General features: G+C 44.0%; 1 protein-coding gene and 1 long non-coding RNA gene across 3 annotated transcripts in view; one reads left to right on the top strand and one right to left on the bottom strand.

The window, feature by feature from the left end:
* FRMD4A (FERM domain containing 4A) overlaps positions 1–26,452 on the bottom strand; it is a gene marked incomplete at its 5' end in the record, with an annotated part of 413,106 nt that overhangs the window by 354,615 nt on the left and 32,039 nt on the right. The gene's annotated exons all lie outside the window — the stretch shown is intronic.
* LOC309379844 lies at positions 8,142–18,281 on the top strand. The gene is made up of 3 exons (XR_014172651.1): positions 8,142–8,231; positions 10,333–10,466; positions 17,152–18,281. It is a non-coding gene; the product is annotated as an uncharacterized lncRNA (long non-coding RNA).

Consider the following 26,452-nt stretch of genomic DNA (forward strand, 5'->3'; position numbering starts at 1 on the left):
GGCCATTAAATCTCTCATTAGATGCATCTAGCATCTTGTCAGAGGTCACGGGATATGCGAAGATAATGCTCCAATTTGTTATTTTTACTTCCTACAAGTATTTGTTGCTGTTACTGCAGCCCAAAGACTTCCAGAGCAGGTTAGAGGCAAAACCACAAATAACTGTAATAACAGCAGCACAGTCTCAGATAAAACAGAACAATCCCACTATTATTTAGCTTTGAGTGCTAAGAATGAGCGCTCAAAAGATCTAAGCCGGAGGTGGGTGGGTAACCTGCTGCCCTCCAGATGTTGCTAGACTCCAACAGCCCCTAGCAGCACAGTCAATGATCAGAGATGATGGGAGTTGTGGCCTAACAATATGCCTAACATCTTGCCCACTCCAGGCCTAGGGAAACTAGAAGAAGTCATGTCCAGGCTGGATGACGGTCATGCACTTCATGTGCAGCTGCCTTTAAAACTCCAGAAACTTCTGCCAATTTCAAATGTGGTCACCAGAGTCCTGATGGGGTACCTGCTACACTAGCTTCTAGCACATTTCCAAGCCCAATTTAAAGGGTTGGTTTTAAGATTTTAAAGCCTGCAATGGTTTGGGCCCAGGCTATTGGGTGGGCTGCCTGCACCCGTACCATGTTGCCCATGCTCTGAGATCCTAATCAGGGAATCTCTCCATGTGTCTGCCTCCCAGGTTTGCAGGCAGGTGAGAGGGCCTTTTCTGTGGTGGCGTCCATACCTTCTGAACACCCTCTCAGTAGAACTGCTTATGGCATCAGCTACACTTCAGGCATTTCAAAAACTAATTTATTTATTTTTTGTCCGGGATGGAGGCAGAAATATTTTTATGTTATTGAAGCTCTGTCTTTGTTTTTAACTCTGTGAATCTGTTTTTATCATGGCTTTTATTAATATTTATTTTTTTACATGTAGCTTGTTTGTTTGTCAGTTGCTTTGGGTAGGCCTTGCACCCAGAAATGCAGCCTAGAAATGTTTTAAAGTACAGTCATACCTCATGCTGCGTTAGGTTCATGTTGAATCTTTTCAGCTTGCGAATGCGGCAAACCGGGAAGTGTATACTTCTGGGTTTTGCCCCGTGTGTGTGTGCAGAAGCGTTCTGCGTGCTTCATGCATGCGCAGAAGTGCTCTATCAAGCACCACTCTAGTGCAGACTTTTTGGGATGCGAACGGCACCACAGAATGGATCGTGTCTGCAACTTAGAGGTACCACTGTAAATAAATACATTTTGAAAGGGTTGGAACCTGGAACCACAAAATCTTTCTGGGAAAAGTATTCCACAAAACTGATGTGTCACTGAAGGAAAGGTTTTCCCACTGGAGAAGGTGGGAGAACTTGAGAAAAGATCTCCATCTTAAACCTCAGGCAGCTTCGCACGGAGCCAGAGCCCCAGCCCTGCTTCACCCTCACAATTTCTGTTTTCTGATTCCGCGAAAGGCCAGGCACATCCAGCAGGCATACTAGAGCACGAGGGTTTTGAAAGTCTAATGAGAAAAGACCTTTGAGCAGCGCCAGTCCTTGCGGTCACCGGAATGGCTGTGATGGTGGGGAGCAAGTTCAAGTGCATAACAATCTTCCGAACAAGCAAGGGGGGTGGCTCTGCGGCGGCTCTGGCTGGGAACCACCTGGGCCTCCTTCGCCCCCTCCCACAGCCCCACACATTCCCAAGGTTTCTTCATGAGGATAATACAATGGGCGGCGGCTGCTGCTGCTGCTTCTGGGCTCCATTTCATCTGCATGCTGCTTGGCGATCATGTGACTGGGCAGATTATCAGCTGAACAAAAGGAAGCATCAAGGGGTTGCCATGGAGACGTCCAGGCAATCTGACTGTCGCTGGCATTGTACAAAGATCTAAGAGTGGTGGAGGGAGACATGCTAATCACCCACTGCAATGTATCGTTTTATTTTTAGCATATGGAGCCTGTAGAATATTAATGTTGCTTTTCCTTTGCACTATGCTTTTCATTCATAAATTTATGAGGTTTTAGTATTATTTCTTCTTGGTGTGGCTCCAGAAGACCAAAAGGGAACACCTTTGCTTTCAATAGCTGGCAAGTGTGGGCAGGGGCAGCGGGGGGGGGGGGCGTATGTTAGAAGAAAGGTTACAATCCAACTGATAAATGAATGTTTCTCAAATATTTTTTGGGCTGACCCCCTTTTGAAATTTATTCCGTCTTCTGCCTGCCCCGCCCTGCCCACTCACCACAAACCAGCATCTATTCAGCGTATGTGCATAAAGGAAGACCCCAAAAGGGCCAGGGGGAAAGTTGACACAAAAGTTCAACAGATACAAGAAGAGACAGAGGCATTAATACTAGTCCTGTCAATCCCAGTGTGTTTTGAGTGACTGGCTGTTCATCAGGAGACGATGGCGATTTCTAACCTGATCTTGTTTTTTGACAGAATTACAAGCCTGGTAGATGAAGGGAACGCAGTGGATGTAGCCTACCTTGATTTCAGCAAGGCATTTGACAAGGTGCCCCATGATATTCTTGTAAAGAAGCTGGTAAAATGCAGTCTTGACTATGCTACCTGTTATGTATTGAAGTTCTCACCCTGGCCACCAGGAGTATTGTGTATGTAGTTTTCACTCAGGTCCACGTCAGTTATTTTAGGCGGGAAACCCTGGGTTGTTGTTGCTACAATGTTGACAGCTGGCTGCCTATAAAAGCAGGCCGGCTGAGCTGTTTGCTGTTCAGTTTGCTGTTCCAGCTTACAAAATAAAGAGCTGCTTTGGAGACATCGCTGTGTCGTCTGCCATGTCTACCCACTATTCAGCACTACCACTCAGTGGATTTGTAACTGGCTGACTGACCGAACCCAAAGGGTGCTCATCAATGGTTCCTCTTCATCCTGGAGAAGAGTGACTAGTGGGGTGCCACAGGGTTCTGTCTTGGGCCCGGTCTTATTCAACATCTTTGTCAACGACTTGGATGATGGACTCAAGGGCATCCTGATCAAATTTGCAGATGACACCAAACTGGGAGGGGTGGCTAACACCCCAGAGGACAGGATCACACTTCAAAACGACCTTGGCAGATTAGAGAACTGGGCCAAAACAAACAAGATGAATTTTAACAGGGAGAAATGTAAAGTATTGCACTTGGGCAAAAAAACCAAGAGGCACAAATACAAGATGGGTGACACCTGGCTTGAGAGCAGTACATGTGAAAAGGATCTAGGAGTCTTGGTTGACCACAAACTTGACATGAGCCAACAGTGTGACGCGGCAGCTAAAAAAGCCCATGCAATTCTGGGCTGCATCAATAGGAGTATAGCATCTAGATCAAGGGAAGTAATAGTGCCACTGTATTCTGCTCTGGTCAGACCTCACCTGGAGTACTGTGTCCAGTTCTGGGCACCACAGTTCAAGAAGGACACTGACAAACTGGAACGTGTCCAGAGGAGAGCAACCAAAATGGTCAAAGGCCTGGAAACGATGCCCTATGAGGAACGGCTAAGGGAGCTGGGCATGTTTAGCCTGGAGAAGAGGAGGTTAAGGGTGATATGATAGCCATGTTCAAATATATAAAAGGATGTCACATAGAGGAGGGAGAAAGGTTGTTTTCTGCTGCTCCAGAGAAGCAGACATGGAGCAATGGATCCAAACTACAAGAAAGAAGATTCCACCTAAACATTAGGAAGAACTTCCTGACAGGAAGAGCTGTTTGACAGTGGAATTTGCTGCCAAGGAGTGTGGTGGAGTCTCCTTCTTTGGAGGTCTTTAAGCAGAGGCTTGACAACCATATGTCAGGAGTGCTCTGATGGTGTTTCCTGCTTGGCAGGGGGTTGGACTCGATGGCCCTTGTGGTCTCTTCCAACTCTATGATTCTATGATTCTTAGCTGTCTTATCCCAAACAGAGCTCCCAATGACAGCCCACAATGGCGTCAATAAAGGTTTCTGCTGAACCTGTTGGATTTCTGTTAAAAATCCCTTCTCTCCGCCCCCCTCCCCAACTGATGAACATACACTGGTGGGCACCAATTATATTATATTGATAAATCTGCTTTTAATATATTTTTGTCATTTAATTGTTGTTATTTATACTTTATTGTTAATCTCTTCAGGAGTTTTTAGTGGACACTGAGGTTTAATAAACCTTAATAGGTCTTAAGCATACACATTTTGTTGAAACTGACACATTGCTTAGCAATGAAGCTAAGAAAAGTAAAAGCCAGTGAAGTTGACTAAAATAAGATTTATATATTTTTAAAAACAAAACTGCTTGGACCGTTAGCCATATGCAACCATGATTAATACCTTGTTTGCAAAATGAATGCTGATTTGCAATCAGATCTAAGAATGTGCTGATATAGCCACATCTTATGATCTAGTCACTGCAGAAAGTTAATTGAAAAATTAGGCTAACAAGTGTTAGCCTAAGAAGAAAGACAGAGAGACTAAAAGTTTCATTATCTGATCTAAATTTGTTAATCCAAGCAAAGTAATAAAGATCACCAAAGCCACTTAATAAGAAAGTCACTTCCCAAGATGTGCGTATTCTTGCCAATGATTTTCCATAATTAAATGGGTTTCATTTACAAGTCATGTGCATTTTGGGATTTTTTCTGTATTGATTTTTATGTGCCTGGAATTTTCAGTGCAACTATTTAGCTGACCAAATGCTTCATCTCTTTTCACAAATGATGCTTAAATCAGTTTATGCTTTGCTCTCTCCCCCCCCCCCAGGTGTAATGAAAAAGGTACGTTTGACTAGAATGAAACATTGGACTTTTAAAAGAGCTCTTTCCTGCTTTCTCTGTCACATCCTGAACACCTGCAGACCACATATTTTAAGCTGAAAGGTGTTATTAAAAACCTGGCAGTTCTCAGGTGACTGAGTCCAAGTGGGTGCTAAAAAATTCTAACTGATCCTAGAAGACAATGCAGCAGCACACAACATTCTGGTGGAGGCAGCACATGCTTTTTTTAAAATTTAATTTGGAGGCACACTGGTGTAGGAATGTATACAGGTAAAGGTTCCCTGCTCTCAAAGGAGGCGTTGATCTGAGCACAAAGGAAAACCTCCTCTGGACACAGGCAATTCCTCTCCATCTCTGCATCTGAACTATTCAAGGACATGTGGTGGCACAATCACCAACCTCAGTGGAGAGTGGGGAGGGGGTGTGTGAGTCTGGAGTAGCGATACACAAAGAGAAGCAGGAAGCTGGGGGAATCCAGTCCGTTGGGTGGGGTATTATTATTATTGGCTTTAGACTTTCAACCACTTTTAATCATACAACAGAGCAGCACACCAGCAGTTGTCTCAATGGCATATTAGCAGTCCCCACACAAGCCTGGGAAATTACTGAGACACCCTACGGTCCTGAAGAAGTGCTGCACTGACTGGCTCATCCAGGATCAAAATTCATGATGAAAGCGTCCCATTTCCCTCCCCTCCCTTTTCTTCTATTGACTCCTTCCATCTTCTTCTTTTCTAGGGCTACAAAGTACATAAAAAGCAGCTTCAGTGCAGACCAAGAGAAAGAGGAAGCAGCTGTAGAGCTAGATGGTTCAGGATCTAACCTTCTGTGTAAACAGAGACAAACATTTGTACTACACAAAGATGATTGCTGTTCCCATCTGCTTCATGCAGCAGCAAGATCCCTTCTTCATTCTATCTATAATGAATACAAAAACTCTAATGCCCAGGCTCTACCACCCTCCTATTTACAAGCCAAAAGAGCATACAAACAGATCCTAAAGCTGGCCAAACGCGAGTGGTACCAAAAGCGTTGGCTAGCCTTGATTGCAGCCTCTAGATCCCGCAGACCACAGGAATTTTGGGCTCTGATAAACAAAAGAAGAAGGAAGTACCCACTGGCGATTATCCCTGCGCCCACATGGGAACAATTCTTGAGTAAATATTTCTCTTTGGCAGAGGAATTCAACTCACTCACGGAATTCCGAGCCGACCATCTACCTTTGTGGCCCTCTACCGACCCAGAACAGATAATGGACTTGATACTAGACCTGAAAACGGGCAAAGCCCCTGGGCCAGATCTGGTCCCCACTGAGGCTATTGTTGCGCAACCGAGGTGGTGGGCTGAAATTCTGGCCAAAGTTTTTGATGCAATTAATTCTACGGGGCTTATCCCTAGGTCATGGAAGGAGGCCGTGATCGTACCAGTCCATAAAAAGGGTCCCCCTGCAGACCCAGAGAATTATCGGAACATCAGCCTTTTGTCTATCATCGGGAAAATCTATGCAAAATTTTTGCTGTCTAAGCTGTCCTATTGGGCATACGACTCAAACTTGATTGGCCATGAGCAAGCGGGCTTTAGGAACAATTATTCGACCACTGACCATATGGTAATTATGTATCAGCTTGCCAGAAAATATTCTGCCCCGAGTCGGGGGCGCCTATGTGTTGCTTTCATAGACTTAAAGGCCGCCTTCGACAGTATCCCAAGAAACTGTCTATGGAAGAAATTTGAGAGATGGGGCATAGATAGAAGGCTGTTATGGCTTATAACCCAATTACACCACGGGTCGTCGGCTAGAGTGAGACTTACACCGGTGGGAAACCTATCCAATGAGGTCCCAATAAATAGAGGAGTGCGCCAAGGCTGCATTTTGGCCCCACTCCTCTTCAACTTGTTTATTAGCGACATGAAGCTCTTTCTGAGTGAGTCTCAAGCCAACATTCATGCCCCCCGCCTAGCTGATTTTCGCTGCCCTCTGCTCTTATATGCTGACGATGCAGCGATCCTTTCCTACTCTAGAGTCGGTTTATGCAGAGCTCTAAAGATTTTTGCGGCTTACTGCAAACTCAACCACCTGACAATTAATCATGGAAAATCAAAAGTACTGGTCTTTACCAGGTCTCGGAAAACTTACAGCTGGAAGTTAGATGGTGTCCAATTAGAACAGGTTTTCAAGTTTAAATACCTGGGAGTCTTTTTCCACTATAACCTAAGCTGGAAGCCACAGATACAGTATTTACTGAACAAAGGGAAAACATTACTTTACACTCTACTCCAATTTTTTGCGGCCGACGGAGCCTCCCACATCCCTTCTGCATTGAAGGTGTACCACGCAAAAGTGGTTTCCACCCTCTGTTATGCTGCCCCGCTCTGGGCCCCAGGGTCCAATTTAACATCGCTGGGGACATTGCAGAATCAGTTTCTCCGTCGCCTCCTGAAACTCCCCATGTGTGTGAGCAATGCAGCCATACATCTGGAGTTAAGGATTGCATCATTGGAGACGGTCATCTGGAAGCGAGTCTTTGGCTATTGGCTGTCCAGCTGGCATAGGCTTCCCGACCATTACCTCTTTCAGTGCCTCTGGCGGGATGACTTTGTTAACCCGTGGGTAGGAAAAATCCATGCCAAACTTTTGAGCATCGGAATTTCCCCAGCGGACTCCTTAAAGATGAACCTACGCTCAGCCAAAAGCCTTATCGAGCAAAGATTAGCAGACATTGAAAATCAACACAACCTCTCCAGGGGTGGGGGTGTCTGCTCTCCCAGGTATCACGGAATAACCCCACCACTTGGCCTTCCATCATACATGTCATCTCTTTCATCTGCACCACACCGACTTGCATTTATTCGTGCAAGGTTCAATGTTTTTCCATCGAACCTGTTGAGCTACAGATTTTCCAAGGGTTTGGTGTCTCCGCTATGCGAGTGTGACGGGAAAACAGTTGAATCTCTTCCTCATATAATGTTCAACTGTCCCTTCCATAGCATAGCTAGGACTAAATTCCTGGGTCCTGCTTTACTGCGCTTGGTTGGCAGACCTGTTGAGTCACATGCCGCACTGCTCTTGCAGGATACAGATCCTTCTGTAACTCTGCAGGTGGCGAGATTCCTGAATGCGGTTATCTCACACACGAAAACCACCAAAAAATTACAACAACAACAAAAACTAATCGGACAGTCATGATGAGAGTGCATGACGGATCTCGTCTCCAGTTCTCCTTTTTCTGTGAACCGTCCCTTGGATCTTTCCGGGCCCCAAGCCGTTACTGTCACTGTTCAATGACCACCCTTGCATCGTGGTGTTCCCCTTCTGTTGTTAGATGTACCGGTTTTTATGCTTCTGTGTTTTTATGTTTGTACATATTTTATGGGCTAATAGCCGTAAATAAATAAATTAAAAATTCATGCAGCAAATTTGATAAAACACCCAAGAAGAAATTTTGCTATCCCCAAATCAGAATGGACTTTACAGTGGTTTGTTGCGAGCCGTCCCGAAGTCCCAAAGGAAGGTATTACCATATATGAGCTGGTCCCGTCCGTATTAATGCAGGGCCAGTGCAGAGAAGCCCCAGACATGAGGTGGTGGTCACTTAACTGCCCGGCTCCTTCCCCATCACTACGTGCTCCACACACACACACACACACACACACACCAGGTGTAAGGCGACAGAGCTTTATACACCACTGCAAGCACACAATTGATGTACGAGTGGGAGCCTCTTTTAGCAGTCCAGGGTGAGTCTGGGCCCTGCTATATTTTACGCTGCTAAATAATCCAGCTATCATGGGCTAAAAAAACTGGTTATTTTGGTGTTTTTCAGATTCCAGTGTCAAGGACGCTACTGTTACCGTTGTTGATATCTATTTCAAATTAAATGCAATTCCTCTAGTTATAGCTTTGGTGAGACACGGCTATTATGTTCTCAGTAAGATTCCTAACATGCTGGCCACTAGGCTCCCTGAAAGAAGGGGACATCTGATACAAGGTGACTTTTCTTCTGCCTTGTAACTGACAGTAAGCAATTTCTGATGACTTACCCACAGTGCAGCTCGGCATGTATTACAGGTCATAAAACTGAAGCTGAAAAAAATCATTTTCTGAAAATTCTACGATGTGTTTCCCTGAAACACAACAGTTTCAAAATGGCCTTTAAAAGAATCTACCTTTCTGTGCCCTCTTTTGTATCTTTTCAATAATGACGACTCTCAAAACAGCATAAGCATCTCTGCATTGGATCTTTGAGATGCCGCAAAGACAGGAAGAGAACTCTCTAGCCACAGGATAAAAGAAAAGTAGTTTTGCTTCACATTTGATGTACACATAGTCTACGTTTTCACCCTTCAAGATGTCAAGCAACCAAACAAATACTTTGAACAATACATATTAACAATGCTAATTAAATCCCAAAGGTATTGCGGTTGATTGTAGCAATGTTATAGAATCGTAGAATTGTAGAGTTGGAAGGGATGCTAAGCGTCATCTAGTCCAACCCCTGCAGGAATCTCAGCTCAAGCATCCCTGACAGATGGCCATCCAACCTCTGCTTAAAAACCTCCAAGGAAGAAGAGTCAACAACCTCCTGTGAGAGACCGTTCCACTGTCAAACAGCTCTGTCAAAAAGTTTTTAGTTGGAATCTCCCTTCTTATAACTTGAAGCCATTGGTTCGAGTCCTACCCTCCCTTGATCTGGACACTAGACTTCTGTTGATGCAGCCTAGAATAGTGTTAGCATTTGTTTTCTTTTTTTGAAATCTCAAAATGCTTAACTTTGGCTTAAGCCTGTATGAAAAGCCCTGCTGGATGAGGCCAAAGGTCCATCATCTGGTGTAGCATCCTGTTCTCACCACGGCCAGCCAAATGCCTTGGGGACACGCATGAGCAAGACGGGAGCAGCACAAAGCCCTCTCCCAAACAGCCACTTCATTGTGCCCAAAGCTCCTGAAACTTTGTACAGCTTCTCTCTTCTACTTTACACTTGTTTAAATTTTAAGGACATTGACTGGTTGAATTTTGGAGTATTTTTTCTGTTGGTGATTATTGAAGGTTTAAAAGCTGTGGGCTGCATCCAGTGTTAGTCATACTCAGAGTAGAGCTATTGAAATTAATAGACATAACTAACTTAGGTCCATTAATTTCAGTGGGTCTACTCTGAGTTGGAGGCATCCCTGCATTCCTGGCTGGAATGAGCATCCTACTGTACAATTTCCAAGAACTGGTTAGTGTGCCAGTGAAGAGAATCACTATTCCGATTAACATTTTTTAAATGTCAGTTTAAAAATAGCAGACCCTCCAAATTAATAGAAAGCTGATATAGGAACCAGAGAGATATTTCAATTCACCCAACATGTCAGGACTGACAGTTCCCAGCAGAACAAGCGCTCATGCTTAAGAGACTTAAGAGATGGCATTTCTGTCATGTCTCTGTAGAAAAATGATCTGTGCTCCAACAGATGTGTCAGAATTTCCTTCTCCAGTAGTGATGCCTCACATTTTGCTTTTGTTTTACTATACACAACTGTTAGTGTTTGTAAATATTAACACAGGCATTTTAGGTGCTGTTTCTCCAGGCAGCCTAGTAAATCCTAATTGTGGTTCAACTTGGTGTAGAGGGAAGCTGCAGAGTGAATCAGATCCTGCAGCTAATACATAAGAAGAAGCTGTGCCCACAGCACTTCCTCCGACTGCATTGGCACAGTCCAGGCACACTCGTGTTTGGACACCAGGACAGACCCAGCTGCATCGGGTGAGTTCTCTTTCGCTGCTGTAAACAGAGGGGGGAGGAGAATAATTCTCTTACTGGGTAACTCATTTCCATATTAGTTTTTCAAAATTAACCATCTGTGCAGGTATACATCCTGCATCATTTCAATGCGAATTTTTGTGGTTTAATAATCCCAATTCATAAGTGCACCAAAGTCCTATTTGGGCACTCAAGATGCATCTTGATAAGTACCTGCGGCAGGGCAGTGGGCGGCACCTGTTGGTTTGGAAGGGGCTCCTGCATCCTGAACAGGGCCCCATCTAATGCTACCCACATGCTGGGGAGAATGTCTGTGGGGAAACAGCCTACCAAATGCAAACTCATGAAGACTGCCTCAAGAGCTGACAGTCACCTGCCTGACATGATTATTATCACCTGTGTTGAATGCTCAAATTGGGAAGGGCCAGAAGAAATTGTTTATGTATATGACCGCAGCTACCCGAATATTGTTATGCGCATGTTATAATTCTACAATCTGCCTACTATACATCCTACCCTTCCAAAGAGTTATGCATGTTATGAGGGGCGAGGGTTGATGGTAAAGTCCTATTCACAAATGTCAAGAAACCAAATTGAACTTCCTCCCTGAGTATTAATGCCCTGACCACCCTACTATGTTGCATTAAAACTCTGCAAGGGCAGTATTCCAAACTCCGTATATCTACCCTGTCACTGGAAACATTTCAGCATTTTGTAGATTTCCTGCAGTCTCTCTCAAAAAAATTTGAACATTTTTTGCACTAGTCCACTTGTGTTCTCAGAATATTTGAAACCAGCTGCGACAAACCATCTTCATTCCCATCTCAACTCTTTAACACGCATACTCATAAAGGACCATTTGTGCAACCCTAAAGCTGCATAGCCATCATGTAGTGCAAAAGGAGTAGAAAATGCAGGGAGAAAACTAGCAATCCTTTACTTAAAGGATTGGTAATATCGCATCCACTGAAGTGCTGCTGGATCCTGCTAAAATTCCCACTTTTATGCAGAACCCTGCTACTCAAAGTATGTCCAGTGTCTTTCTTGGAAACAGCAGATAAAAGAACCAAGGCATTGTGGGTGCCAGGTGTTGTGTTTGAGGGAAAATAAAGAATCCCACGTAGCTAGATGACATAGACCAAAACTTGTTCAGGGGAGGGGGATGTTGGCAACTAGAAATTCTATAATTGCTTGGCCTTGTCTAAATATGCTAGTTTGTTTCAAACATACAAAACAGTGTTTCTCTTCTAGATGAATGTCTATTTGAGATTATTATGCTTTGTGCATCATCCATCCCTGACAAGGTCACCTGCTATATTAAAATGTCATCCCAGCGTCTGGCTCGGGCCCATCATCATTACTAATCATTGCCATTTTCACATCCTTAGATGGATCTGCATTGTTGGAGACAAAATTGCTTTTGCATTCCTGCCTTTCTCTGACTCTTTTTACTGGATTAATTTCTCGTCTTATCCCTAGAGTTGCCCTCACAATTGGCGTCTCCATAGAAAGCAGTCACTCGATCCAGAGTCCTAATGGCACAGCAAGAGATGGTTGCCGTGAACAGCTGTAAAACCTTTCGCTCAGAGGCCGCCTTGCAAACAAAATCCCCCCCCCTTGAGCCCCTTCATAGTGATCTATTTTGCTCATGAAGGGTTGGCTAGTTGAAAATTGTCTCTCTGAGGTTTCGCCCCCATGGCATCTTCCCTGGAAGAAGCTAAAAGATTTGAAAGGCATAATAAAATGCCATTCACTGAAGCAGTTTCTGTCCTCCGTGTGTCACAGAATTAAGACCTGCAAGCACACTTGTGTGTTAGTCACTTAAATAAGTTTCAAGGCTTTTGTCTCTGGACTGGCATTTAGGGTTCAGAATTCAACCAGAAGGTATTTGGAGCAAATGTGGAAATGTCAAAATGGCAGGCAGCTTGCAGTTACTTGCTGCCCATATTAACTGGATGGTAATCCCATCTCTATGAATGCTGCATTTCCCAAGTGTTGTTGTTTTATATATAAAAAAAATGAGAGTCTCTTGTCATCTCCCTCAGCAGCATGATGCAATCTGCCAATCATCTCCCACAAATGCAGTATGGACCCCTGAAATGTTCAGCCTTAGCTGCTGGGAAAGAAGGCCCTTCTTGCCTCAGGATTCTCAGGCCTTCTCTGAAAGGCTGTGCTCTTCCCTTCACCCTTTGCACTCCCAGAATGGAGGTGCAAGGAAGAGAGACATGTCTTTCTAAGGAGTCAGGGCTTTCTCTCTCTCTCTCTCCTTGAATGCCCTTTTTTCTATCATTTTTCAAAATCCAAATTACATTTGCATATTTTTTTTAAAAAAAAATCTATGTGCCTTAGAAAGACTGCCAGACTTAATTGGGGTCGAAGAAGAAAGATGAAAAGATCGTGTGACATTCTGAGCAGCTGGAATTGGCAGTGAGAAAAAGCAGAGGAAATGAGATTGGTGGAAGGGACTGTTTATAGCACAAGATGGTCCATTTGCTTGGAGGGGTGAAAATAAAACAACTGAACCTAAAGAGACTTTGAGGTGTGAACTAACTGCCTACTTGCAAGCAGCAGAAGCAAGAGACTACTACATTCACTAGGAATAGGATGTTAGCTCTTCTGCACACAATACAGCTGAAATTCTTGTTGCATCTTAGTAATGTACTCAGCTACACTAGTTAAGAAACAGCTATTGGAATGAGCTATAAACATGCAACACCAGAGGGCGCCAGAGAGCAGGATATTTTAAAACACAATTTCCTATAGAGATCTTTTCTTTTGTTAAAACAATCTAGTTTCTGACTTATTCATAGCATTTTTTTCCCTGTGTTTGGACTCCTCACCAAATCATTTACTCCACTGACTAGCTGAGCAGACCACACAGATTAACATGATAGGCCCTATAAGTGGCTTTGAACAAGTCATTCAAAACACCCATTCAAAACACTTCTAGTGGGTCTCATCTAAATCAGAGATAATTTTGTATCTTTGGCCACCTAGAGGATGTGGGAAACACACGTAGCTCGGATAACATATTTTTAAATCCTAGAGGCCCTACCACATTTCAATCACGGTGCAATAAAATTTTTTAAAAAAAGTTTTGCTAAGAAGAAAAACAAAACAACAGAGGAACAAAACCAGAGGAAGTGGGTAGTGGAGGCAGAAGTAAATCAGGAAAGAACAAGCCCACATACTGAAGCTTAAGACTGAAGCTTCACCTGCAAAGCGGGGGCCACTGAATTACGTTGTGACGTGGGTTGCATGGCTTAAAAGCTGCCACAATCAAGTGCCACTTGACAAGCAGCAAGATAGCTTGTTGCTCCGTGAAATTTAAAAAGAATTCACTGCTAACTGTTCCCGGATGGCAAAGGATTAAGGCCCATCTGCTCCTGGAGGGGATCTTTTTGAGAGTGTGACTTTCGTACTCTCCAAACTGAGGACTTTATATTAGTTGAACACATGAGCTCTGCAGCCACAAAGTTATTATTGGAAAGGTGCTGCTGACTTCATTGCAGAGCCTGAGTTGAGACCTATCAGTCGCACCCGCCCACCAAGCCCTAGACTACCCTCCAGAAAACAAAGCCACCCTCGGAAATGCAGACACTAACCAGGCTGGCTCTAGATGGGGAACTTGTTGAACCCAAGCTCCCAACAAGGCAACATGTTGACTGGTCAGAGATGATGAGAGTTGGAGACCAGCCACATCTGAAGGGCTGCAGGTTCATCCATCTCTGCTCCAGGGAATAGGGAATGCTCCAAGGAACAAGAATGGTGGGGAGGAGGAACGGGAAGGAGGAAAGGTGTAGGACAAGACCTCTCCATGATTATGCAGCCTACACGCTTGCACCAGGAATCCAGGCGCATCCTTTCCTACAGCTTGCTGAGATGCCCTTGGTATTGTCAAACCTCAAACGCAGCGTACTGTATGTTATGGACAATGCACACGGCTGGCTCAAGCAACTTGGGGGCCTGGGGCAGAAAACTGAAAGAGAACCTCTGCCACCAAGAATCTCACACTAACTGAGATGTGATCCACTGCTCCACTGAATGGGTCAGATGACCCATTTATTAAGCATTCATCCCGATTTGCTAGCACAAAGGTTACATGCAGGTTAGGTTATATCCAATTTTTACTGAGCATTTGTTCTAATTTGTTTACAGGGCAGTTCTACACCAATGCACAATCTTCCTGATTTGCTTGTGGGATCTTTATTTGGCTTTCCCTTAGTCACTTGTTCATTCCCACACACTTTTCAATGCATTTCCACATCACTTTCCAAACCGCAAAACCCCCAATTCTTTTTTTGTAATGGATTTGTTGAGCTAATGCAACAGAGTCTTTAATTGCACAAACTGAAAGTTCCTGTAGAAGTCGGAATCCCTCACACAAAATTGTGACAGCCTGGACAAACCCTTAAGCCCTTTCAAAACTCTGACACCTTTCAGTGGGGCACATGCAGAAGTGGTTCATGGTCAACAGCAGAGTTGACCATGACAATGAGATTCATCCTCCCCATGACTTTTTCTAAGTATCTTCTTTTCAGAGCCTTTTTTTTGGGGGGGGGGGGTCAGAGATTCAATGTTTTATCTTTCCTTCAGTCTGACAAAACCCAAGCAACTATGATCACATGTGTTGCCATGGCAAGTGTTCATCCAATATCAGAGCTAACAGTCATGTAAAATCCGCATAATTGGCCCATTTTTGAAAATAACTCAATGCTTTCATGCTAATCCTTGAATATGCATGAGAGGCACAGATGGAAGTGTCCTCCTTTCAGCTGGCTGGATTTTCATTTAAGCCAACCAACAACAAAAAGAAGAGCTTTCAATGGGTTTCCGAGAGCATTTTTGCACACACCCTCCCACACACGGATTGCTTTTTCCTTGGAATTGCAAAATTTCACAGATGAGGACTGAAGCACTTATTTTTTAGGTTTCTCAAACACATTCCATGCCAAATCAGGGCTAGGACTTTGCACATTGCCATAGATAAGTAAAGATTCTCTTCCTCTGTTTCTGCTTGAGACAACTAGTTATCATATTTGTGGGTGAGAATTTACCTTCCACCTGTTTTAGTATGTACAGTCTTAAAGAGAAGAGAAGAGAAGAGAAGAGAAGAGAAGAGTGATTCATATTTCAGGCCTAAACCATACACATATAAAATGTGCCTTCTATTGGTAAACTTAGGCCCTCCTCATTGCATTGGATCTGCTAAGGGAGGAAAGAGTTGATTTATATATTCCCTCAAACACATTGATGGGATTCTTCCTCAGCTGGAATAAGCACTCAACTTCAAAGACTTACTGGATTGCAATATCCTGTGTTCTCTTTAAATGGCAAGGGAGGCAGGAAGAGAACTACATTCACCCCTTTCTCTGGACAGGAGTTGCAGCCACACCAACAGCTGAACTCACCTGAGCACGTATAGGGCATACATAATTAAGTGTGCAATTCAGGCTTCTTCAGCCTGGTGCCCTCCAGATATTGTTGGACACCCCCAGCCTCCCCCCCCATGTCCACCCCTGGTTGGGGCCAGTGAGAGTTGGAGTCCAGCAACATCTGGAGGGACACCAAATTAGGGAAGGCTGATGCAATTAGACTCAGAAAACCAGAACTATGGACTCAGAAAATAACCTTGCTTATTTCAGGTCCAATTGCAAGCAAAACTGGATCCTGCCACACACCCTAATGTTACTGAGACTGCAAAAGGCACTAATCCTTCCCTCCAAAACACTCAACCCGTTTACTTTGCGGTGGCAGTAGGAAGAGGGTCTCTATTTTTCCTTGTCTTCTCACAAACCCTGCCATGCCTGGCATGGGTGTTACTAGGAGAGGGAGGGACTGGTGTCTCTGAGTCACAGATGAACTTGTGGAGAGTAACCCAGCCTCTTATTTGGAGGCAAATATTTAAGAGTCACCAAAATCTGTACTCCCAAACAGAAAATTATGATGCAGTTTGGCAACTGTGTAGGGAGACGATCTCTATCTATGGTTTATCTGTCAGCAGAAACCGATCCCTTTCAGAGGACCATCCCTCATACTGAAATCCACATCGGGGGTCCTAAACTGCAGTTTGAGAATGTCAATGCTGCTTCCAAACCTTGAGCTCTGTTTAAATAAAATCAAGGCATAATCTTACATGCAGAACCATCAGGGAAGTCTCCCTATATCCTTTCTTAACCATTCCTATCAGTTTCCTATCCTGAATTCTAGTCACATAACAGGCACAATAAATAACATGCCGTAATATTGCCCTTTGCCTCTCATGTGATAAATATTCCCACTATGTTTACCCGTTGGTGTTTAGTGAAGGATGTGCATCTCCAGGAATCTGTGACTCCACTCTATTCCAGATTGTGCTTTTAACTGCACAATTCCTTTCTTTAATTGTAGAGGAAAGAGTGGAAAGGGATTGACTTCTGGAAGACTAACAAAGGCACTTCTGTCTGCCCCCCCCCACCCATGGGGAACTGTCCCTCTTGTTTATTTTTATTGACCCAGTCTGTCTTTCCCATTTGATTTGCAATGCCTCCCTCGGCTGCGGTTACCTTGATGGTTCACAGTTTACTGGTTTGCTTTCAAGACTTGCTACGCTAAAAATGCAATTCCATCTGTGATGCCCTGCTTTGTTTTCTCCCCATTCTTCCACTTGAATTGTTTACTAATCCTTGGCCAATGACTTTTCTCCAAGGTGTCTATATACTTCAGAGACAAGATCTTGCTGCCCAGACGACCAGAGAGCTCAAAGAACCTTCCCTGTCGTACATACAGCCCTTCCCACATGTGGAACTTCACTTCCTGGGTCACCAGGAAGCATCACAAGACAGTGCTCTTTTACAGAATTGAAAGCAGTTTCACGGGGACATCGTGCTAACACTCATTCCCCCCCCCCCCAACCATCCCACTATCTACTGTGATCAAACAGGTTTTTTATCTTCTGTGATGCAAACACTCCCTTGTCCTGACATGCTGTCTTGCCATTAGAGACAGGGTGGAGATCGCTGGTGACGCTTTCACTAACACAACGGTACTGCTACATTACAAATAGTATCCCAACCAGCACACATAAGAATATGATCACAGCCACGCTTAAAACTTTACATATTGCAGCCCTCTTTTCTGCCTCGCATGTGGATCATCACACTTTCTGATTTGTTGATTTTACATTTATATCCCATTTATTTTCCATCATGGAACCCAAGGTGCATGTGTGCATGTGGTTTCCAGGAAGTCACTGTTTCAGGCAGCAACCAGACCTGGACCAGCTTAACTTCAGCAAGATGGTGGCCTCATCCTCTGGTGCCTCCAGATCATCCCCTGGGTATGCTATAGGCATGACATTAGAACCAGGTTAAAAGGCTTCTGAATGAAACATTCACTCTGATGAGTGTTGCATATATGCAATGGGTACCTATATGCAATGGGTGAAGAGAATTGGGTGGGGAGAGGGGATAAATATATGTGCTGCAAGACATCAACTGGTTTGTCAGATACTATTATGCAGGACTGAAAATGAGGCAGCAAAAGGAGTAGAGTTCAATGCACTATTTGCCCTGGAAAAATCCTCCATGGACAGCAATTTAAGCACCACAGCTGCATCTAATGTTGTGCTATAATGCTGGATATCTCATAGTTTGTGCAACTCACTTACACTGCATGACATTATTTGCATGAAATAGCACACCATAGTAATTACAATTTAGCAGTCAAATTAGAAAGATTTTGATTATAATGACTTTGCATGACACAGTACCCAGCATGAAACATCAGACAAGCATTTTCATTAAGGGTATGCAAATACCACCATGGGACAGGGATGAGCTTTAGTGCTTTGTTATTATTATTGATTTACAAAAATAGAACTTTGGTTGATAAATATAGCAAGAAACTAATTATGTATTGGTTCTATTTGGCATAGTAGCACCATGTTCCAGCATTTAGAGGGGCACAATCTACATTTAGAAGAGGCCAGTCTTGTAAAAAGTTTTTCTCGAAAAGAAGCTACCAATTCCCCATGCCGAGACTGCACCAGTAGAAGACAAAATTATCTGTTTCTAATTCTATCATAGCTTCCTATTGTACAATCCAGCCCATGGCATTTGCTCCTCTGAAGTCAATTAAACGAGACCTAATGCTGTAGCCATTACACGGCCCAACTTTTTTTGCCAGGATGGTTGCATTTTCTTCCAAAGTTTGCTCACATGCTGGCATTAGACACCCATGTATGCAGATTGCTTTAATAGCATCATTAGCAACAATGCTAACAATGTACCTCACAGGTGCCAACCAACCTAAGAAAGGAATTATTGAAACAAGTCAATGGGAAATAAGCTTGTAAGTATATGGCAGAAAGTGATCTTAGCTGTCAAATGTCTTTCTCATGCTGGAGTTGAGTACCATATTTTTCCATGTATATGACGCCCCCATGTATAAGACGGCCCCTATTTTTTTAAACCCAAAATTAAGAAATTACCCGTATTTTTCGCTCTAAAAGATGCACCAGACCATTAGACGCACCTAGTTTTTGGAGGAGGAAAACAAGAAAAAAAGTATTCTGAATCTCAGAAGCCAGAACAGCAAGAGGGATCGCTGTGCAGTGAAAGCAGCTATCACTCTTGCTGTTCTGGCTTCTGGGATAGCTGTGCAGCCTGCATTCGCTCCATAAGACGCACACACATTTCCCCTTACTTTTTAGGAGGAAATGAGTGAGTCTTATAGAGCAAAAAATACGGTAAGTTGTTTAGCTTTTGGGGGTGGGGTGGGGTCACTTCCGCCAATTGCTCACCCGCCTGCCCGCCACTGCCAATCGCTTGCCACAGCCACTGCCAATTGCACACCTTGCCGCAGCTGCCAATTGTCTGCCCGCTCACCGCCACCAACAGCCTACCCGCCCACTTGCTGCAGCCACCAATCGCCAGTAGGCCTTGCCGCAGCCACCAATCACCCACCCAATCACCACTGCCAATCTCCCGCTTGCTGCTGCCATTAATCACATGTCCCCCCTCTGCATTCACTACACCTGTCTTATACATCAAAAGATACGGTACTAGAGCATAAGCAAATAACTTTTGCTTCCCCATAGAGGAGTTTAACAGAACATACACAACTATTGGATAGCTGGGGCATTTCAACTTCCAGGGAGGCCAGAAATCCATTTCAGAAAGAAGCATCATCTCAACCTCATCAACCCCACAGTCAGAACAAGTTTATGTATGCCTGGCTTCTAAAGGGTTTATTATATTTCCAAAATACACAATTGTTTGTGGTAGCAACATCAAATTGTGATCTGTGTCTGGGAGGAACAAAGACAACTGGTGCAGTAGGGTCACTACTTACTTATTTATTAATAAATAAATAAAAAAATTGTCCAGTAGCACCTTAGAGACCAACTAATTTTGTTCTGGGTATAAGCCTTCGTGTGCATGCACACTTCTTCAGATACTAATAAATATTTATTTATTAGTTCACCTTGTATCCCTAATAGTATTCAAGGTCACAGTGAACACACTTTGTCATATGACATGGCTCTTCAGCACCCCAGCTGCAAGGTGCTGAGAGAGGTGCCTTCTGATTTCTCAGGAAGATATTCAACCAGAGAAGAAGAAGAAGAAGAAGAAACTCAAATTCCAAAATACACATTAGTCCAATATCTTTGTTAGGCCAAACAAAATGCTATAAAATAGTGTGCAAGCTTTCAAGTTCTCCAGAGCTCTTCATCAGGCTAGATGGTCAACAAAAGGTAAAGGTAAAGGACCCCTGGACGGGTAAGTCCAGTCAAAGGTGGCTATGGGGTTACGGGACTCATCTCACTTTCAGGCCAAGCTGGCATTTGTCCACAAACACTTTTCTGGGTCATGTGGCCAGCAGGACTAAACCACTTGTGGTGCAACGGGAAGCCAGAGCACACGGAAATGCCATTTACCTTCCCACCGCAGCCATATCTATTTATCTACTCACACTGGTATGCTTTCGAACTGCTAGGTTGGCAGGAGGGTCAACAAAACAAGTGGGGGGGGGGTACAGAGGGAAATAAAGGAGTTTAATAGAATTTATTAAAAATTCAGAGCTAGGCCAGAAAACTGACCACTACACAGTGAGCCATCTCTTGGCATCCCAGATTTTAACCTCCCGTTTTGCTTAAACTTGCATAAAGCCCCCTCAGTTCTTCATAATACATGAGGTCTTATTCCAATATTTCAGACATACAGTTGTTATATAATTAGTTGTGATATAAGTAGTAGGGGCAAAACTTACTTACAAAGAGAACTACAGTGGTGCCTCGCAAGACGGAAAACTCGCTAGACGAAAGGGTTTTCCGTTTTTTGAGCTGCTTCACAAGACGAATTTCCCTATGGGCTTGCTTCGCAAGACGAAAACGTCTTGCAAGTTTCTTTCCTTTTTCTTAACACCATTAATACAGTTGCGACTTGACTTTGAGGAGCAACTCATAGAACGCAGTGTACATAGTAGCCTTTTTTGAGGTTTTTAAAGACTTTGGTGATTTTTGAAGCTTTTCCAAAACTTCTTTTGCAGCCATTTGGTAAGTTAAGCTTTTAAAACTTTTTTTTGGGGGGGGTTGGATTTTGGGTTGGGGTGTTTGGAATTCAAGGACTTGGTGTTGGGGAGGGGTTTGCAAGAATCTGGAAACTTGTGGTTTTTTTCCTGCATTTTTATGATTTTCTGTGACCATTGGGCCACTCTGCTGTTTTTTAAAAAAAAATCTGGATTTGAATTTCTGTGTGCTGGGTGGCTGGGGGAACAGTTGGGGAGGGGTTTGCAAGAATCTGGAAGCTTGTGATTTTTTTCCTGCATTTTTATGATTTTCTGTGACCATTGGGCCACTCTGTTTTTTAAAAAAATTTCTGGGTTTGAATTTTGAAATGCTCTTTACAGTATGTGTGACTTTAAAGAGCACTTAATAAACTCTTGTTGTACCAAATTTGGCTTTGTTTGGACTTTTTTTGACCATAGGAACGCATTAATTGATTTTCAATGCATTCCTATGGGATTTCGTGCTTCGCAAGACGAAAAATTCGCTAGACGGAAAAATTCGTGGAACGAATTAATTTCGTCTTGCGAGGCACCACTGTAGTGAAACAGAAAGTTCAGAGCTTACCTCTGCCAAGAACTCACTAGTTGGCCTCTTTCCCCGTCTCAGACGCCTCCCCATCCCAAATGCTGGGGACTGGCCAAATGTTCAACATGCAACCCCAGCCAGATGTTTCCTATGAAGTGTACATTATTATTATGTTCAGTAACTTTCATCATAAGGAGATTGGGCTAAGTCATGGAGGGATAGGAGCAGTGAAAACTGAGATTTCAGACTTTAGCCCAAAGTCTGTCCACTGAGATTTCAGACTTTAGCCCAAACATGATCCGCAGGTGTTAAAACCACAGTTGCACAACAAAAACCACTTGCAGTGTGGCAGAATCCCTGTAACCAGAAGGGGCCTGCACAACAGAGGCAGACTGGGAAATGAATTTCAATTCACTTCCATGAAGAAGCTGATCCCCATCAGGGTAAGATGAGTGGCAGAAGAGCAGAAAGGAAGGTTATGCCCTGAGACCCAACTTCAAATTGCTCATCATGAACAATAAAGTATTGCATCACAGACAGCCAGTCCCCCTGCTCAGGCTCTCCTTTATGTGAGACACAGAAGGTGTGGAGTCTCCTGGATGTTATATTATACAGTACATGTTCAGTATCTCCACACAAGTCCAAGAGAAAAAGAAAAAAAATAAGATCCAAAAGAGAATCAATGTCCTAAGGAGAAAAATAAAATGTGACATAATGCTAATCATGTTTTTCTTCTTCTTTTTTTGCACATATAAAGAAGCAGCTGCAGAATCATTTGAAGTGTGTGTGTTTGGGATCTTTATCATTGAAGCAGGATAATTATCAATAATCAGCTAAGCCTCACTTTTAGAAGATTTCATTATTAAATAGGAGCACACTTCTGCACTTCAAAGTCAAATCTGCTCCCCAGTGGAGAAAGCACAGCTTGTTATCAAGCTTGCATGAGCCATTGTGTATTATCTTTAAAAAAAGAAGATTATAATTATCTTTGGTGTTAAAAATAGGACCCGTTCTCCCTCCTCTGAGTCCTGCAAAAAACGTTCCTTCTTTCACCCACTATTAAAGACAAGATCCTGAAAACTTTTTATGAGTGACCTAGATACAAAACAAATAAAGTAGGTAAAATCCAACATGGAAATCTTGAATACCCAGCATAAATGTATCGCTGCTGAATCCAAAATTGCTACTGATAATACTCCCAATGAGCACGGAAGCCTTGTATTCAGAGGCACTGAGCTATGTGTCCAACATCTCTTTTAATATCAGTCAGATTATAGCAATCACTGCTCTTCACCGTTCATTTCCCCATGCATGAGTTCAGTCTTAAAAGACACACAAAGCAGGATGGTGCTGAAATATAGATGGGCATACCAAAATACTCTTCTCCAAGGTAGCAGGAAAGAGATAATGACCTATACTGAAAGTGTGCCATAAAAGCAAGATGCAGTCCAAGTTAAGTGTTTTCAGTTTCAGGTTAAGAACAGACCTCCAGAACGAATTAAGTTCTTAACTCGAAGTACCACTGTATCACACATTCAAAAGATCATGAAAACATTTATGGGTCAGTAATTCAGTATTTCCAAATCACAGGCCATTTGACAAAAGACCCTGTTTCCTACACGGGAAGGAGCATCCATGGGTCCAGTAGAATGAGGCACTTGCAGGCCTACATGAACAGTAAGTGAAAGGCAAAAGCAATGTTGGATACACAATACATATATTTTCATTTTCATTTTCACTTTTCCGTTGTGAGCCACCCTGGGATCTTCAGATGAAGGCCATGTACAAATTTAATAAATAATAACAATTATTATAAAAGCTGCACACTAAAACACTTAACAGCGGGGCTCCATTCTAAGATATGAATCCCTGTGGCAGAATACCTTACATAGCGAGCGTAACATGATAGGCATTCTCATGCAAGAAAATGAATGAAAGGAATATCATGGTTTGAACTCTAGGCTCAAGTGCTCAAACGATAAAGACTTAATGCATTGATTTTCCATTGTGCAAGGTCTTAGGGGGAAAGCCTGATAATGATTGAATTAAGGCTTCACTTGAGTATCCCACAATTTATTTTGAGGCTGTGGTTTTGATGCCTAAGAGGGGGAAAGGCCTTTTCTACCATTTTAACTTGCCTTGGATATTCTACTGAAATAAATTAATAGAAATCTTGCACTCTAAGGAAACAGACTGCATAAGAGCAGACGTCTCTTGTCTCGCCTGTGCTGTGTGGGCAGAAAGAGGCAAACTCGCTTGGCTCTGGAAACGGTTTGGCAGAACAGGATTTCTTTTCATCTGGATTCTACCAAACTTCCAGAATGTTGTGGGGAATCAATTATGGATTCCAAAAGCAAAACTCCAAAACCTGATTCTTGGGTCTAATGGCTTCAGCAATGCTGTAGGAGACGATGCAGCGACACCACAGGTTGTGTCGCTGCGGGAGAAATCTGTGCATGTGTGGTCTGGCCTAGATCATAACTGAAACATTCCTGAGCCTGATGGAACCCCCCTAAATTCTCTCAATTCCCTGGACAGCAGTAGCAGGCATACAAAACTGTGTTGGCATTGAATTTTACCTAAAGCACCTTTACATCTGCAGGTGAGGCAGTAGATATGCTTTAATTTGTTGGAAGCTACCCAGAATGGCTGGGGGAACCCACCCAGATGGGCAGCCTGTTGTTGTTGTGCTGGACCTCTGAAATGGACTGGATGAGAGCCAACAGACTGAAGCACAATCTAGATAATAATAATAATAATAATAATAATAATAATAATAATAATAATAATAATAATTTATTTATACCCCGCCCTCCCCAGCCAAGGCCGGGCTCAGAGCGGCTTACAAGCAATAATAAAAACAAGATGAATGATTACAACTTAAAAACAAAAATAAAATACAACATTAAAATAATGGAACATTAAAATATTAAAATGTAGCCTCATCGCAGGAGGAGAAGGAAAAGAAAGGGGAAAAGAGAGGGAGGGAATCAAATTGGCTCCAAGCCAAAGGCCAGGCGGAGCAACTCTGTCTTACAGGCCCTGCGGAAAGAAATCCGATCCTGCAGGGCCCTGGTCTCATGAGGCAGAGCGTTCCACCAGGCCGGAGCCAGTGTTGAAAAGGCCCTGGCTCTGGTTGAAGCCAATCTAACTTCCTTAGGGCACGGGACCACTAGGGTGTTGTTATTTATGGACCTTGAGGCTCTCCGTGGGGCATACCAGGAGAGGCGGTCCCGTAGGTACGAGGGTCCTAGGCCGTGAAGGGCTTTAAAGGTCAAAAGCAGCACCTTAAATCTGACCCTGTACTCCACCGGGAGCCAGTGCAGCTTGAAAAGCACTGGGTGAATATGCTCCCATGGCAGAGACCCCATGAGGAGCCTCGCTGCAGCATTCTGCACCCGCTGGAGTTTCTGGGACAGCTTCAAGGGCAGCCCCGCATAGAGCGAATTACAGTAGTCAAGCCTGGAGGTGACCGTCGCATGGATCACTGTGGCCAGGTCGGGGCGGGAAAGGTAAGGGACCAACTGCTTGATGCGGCGAAGGTGGAAAAATGTCGCCTTGGCTGTTGCTGTAACTTGCGCCTCCATGGAAAGGGAGGCATCAAGGATTACACCCAAACTCTTAACGTAAGGCAATGGCACTAATTGGGCCCCCGCAAGAGAAGGGAGTTGGTCCCTCATCCCCATGCCATCCCGACCTAGCCATAGGACCTCTGTCTTCGAAGGATTTAGTTTTAATCGGCTCCCACGAAACCATCCAGCCACAGCTTCCAAACATCTGGTTAGTGTGTTCGGGGCCGAGTCAGTGTGGCCATCCATCAGCAGATAGAGCTGAGTGTCATCAGCATATTGGTGACAGCCCAGCCCAAAGCTCCGGATAATCTGGGCAAGGGGGCGCATAAAGATGTTAAAAAGCATCGGGGAGAGAATTGCGCCCTGCGGCACTCCACACACCAAGGAGTGGCGCGACGACATTTCCCTCCCTAGTGCCACCCTCTGTCCCCAACCAGAGATAAAAGAGCACAACCAGTTACGGGCTGTGCCCTGTATCCCCACGTCTGCGAGGCGGTGGTGCAGAAGATCATGATCGACCATGTCAAGGGCTGCTGACAAATCTAAAAGGATCAGCAGTCCTGACCCGCCTCGATCCAGTTGTCTACGGAGATAATCTGTTAGGGCAACCAGAGCCGTCTCCGTCCCAAAACCAGGACGGAAACCGGACTGAAATGGATCTAATGCCGATGTTTCCTCCAGAAACCTACCAAGCTGTTCAGCAACCGTTCTCTCAATTACCTTACCCAGGTATGGAAGATTTGAAACTGGGCGGCAATTGGATAGGTCTAAGGGATCTAATGAAGTTTTCTTTAAGAGTGGACACACCACTGCTTCCTTCAGTTCCCCTGGGAATGTCCCCGTGTCAAGGGACAAATTGATAATTTCAACCAGGGGGGTCCGCGCAACATCTGGACACTCCCTAATCAGCCAAGACGGGCACGGATCAAGGAGGCAGGTGGTGGGCCTACCAACTTGGAGGAATCTATCCACATCAGTAGGAAGTATCCGATCGAAATGGTCCAACACTGGACCTGAAGTGAGTTGAGGGGCCTCCAGTTCAGTCACTGTATCTAAATTGGCAGGGAGGTCACGGCGGAGCAACAGGACTTTCTCCGCAAAAAAACTCGCGAATGCCTCACAGCTGTGGGTCGAATTTGTGCTTAAATTTGGTTGTCCTCCTAAGGACGTTATTGACCTAATTATTTTAAAAAGGCTGAGGCACTGCTAGTGGGCGGTTCATAAACCGGATGGACGCACTGTTGCCTGCTCTTGAAGAGCAGGTATGCATCTTGCGGGTATTTCTGAATCCATTGCTGTCACTTGAGGTTGAGGTGGCCTCACACACAGAGTGCCTTCCACCA

The sequence above is a fragment of the Podarcis melisellensis genome (genome assembly GCF_964234715.1).
Source record: "Podarcis melisellensis genome assembly, chromosome: 10".
Lineage (NCBI taxonomy): Eukaryota > Metazoa > Chordata > Lepidosauria > Squamata > Lacertidae > Podarcis > Podarcis melisellensis.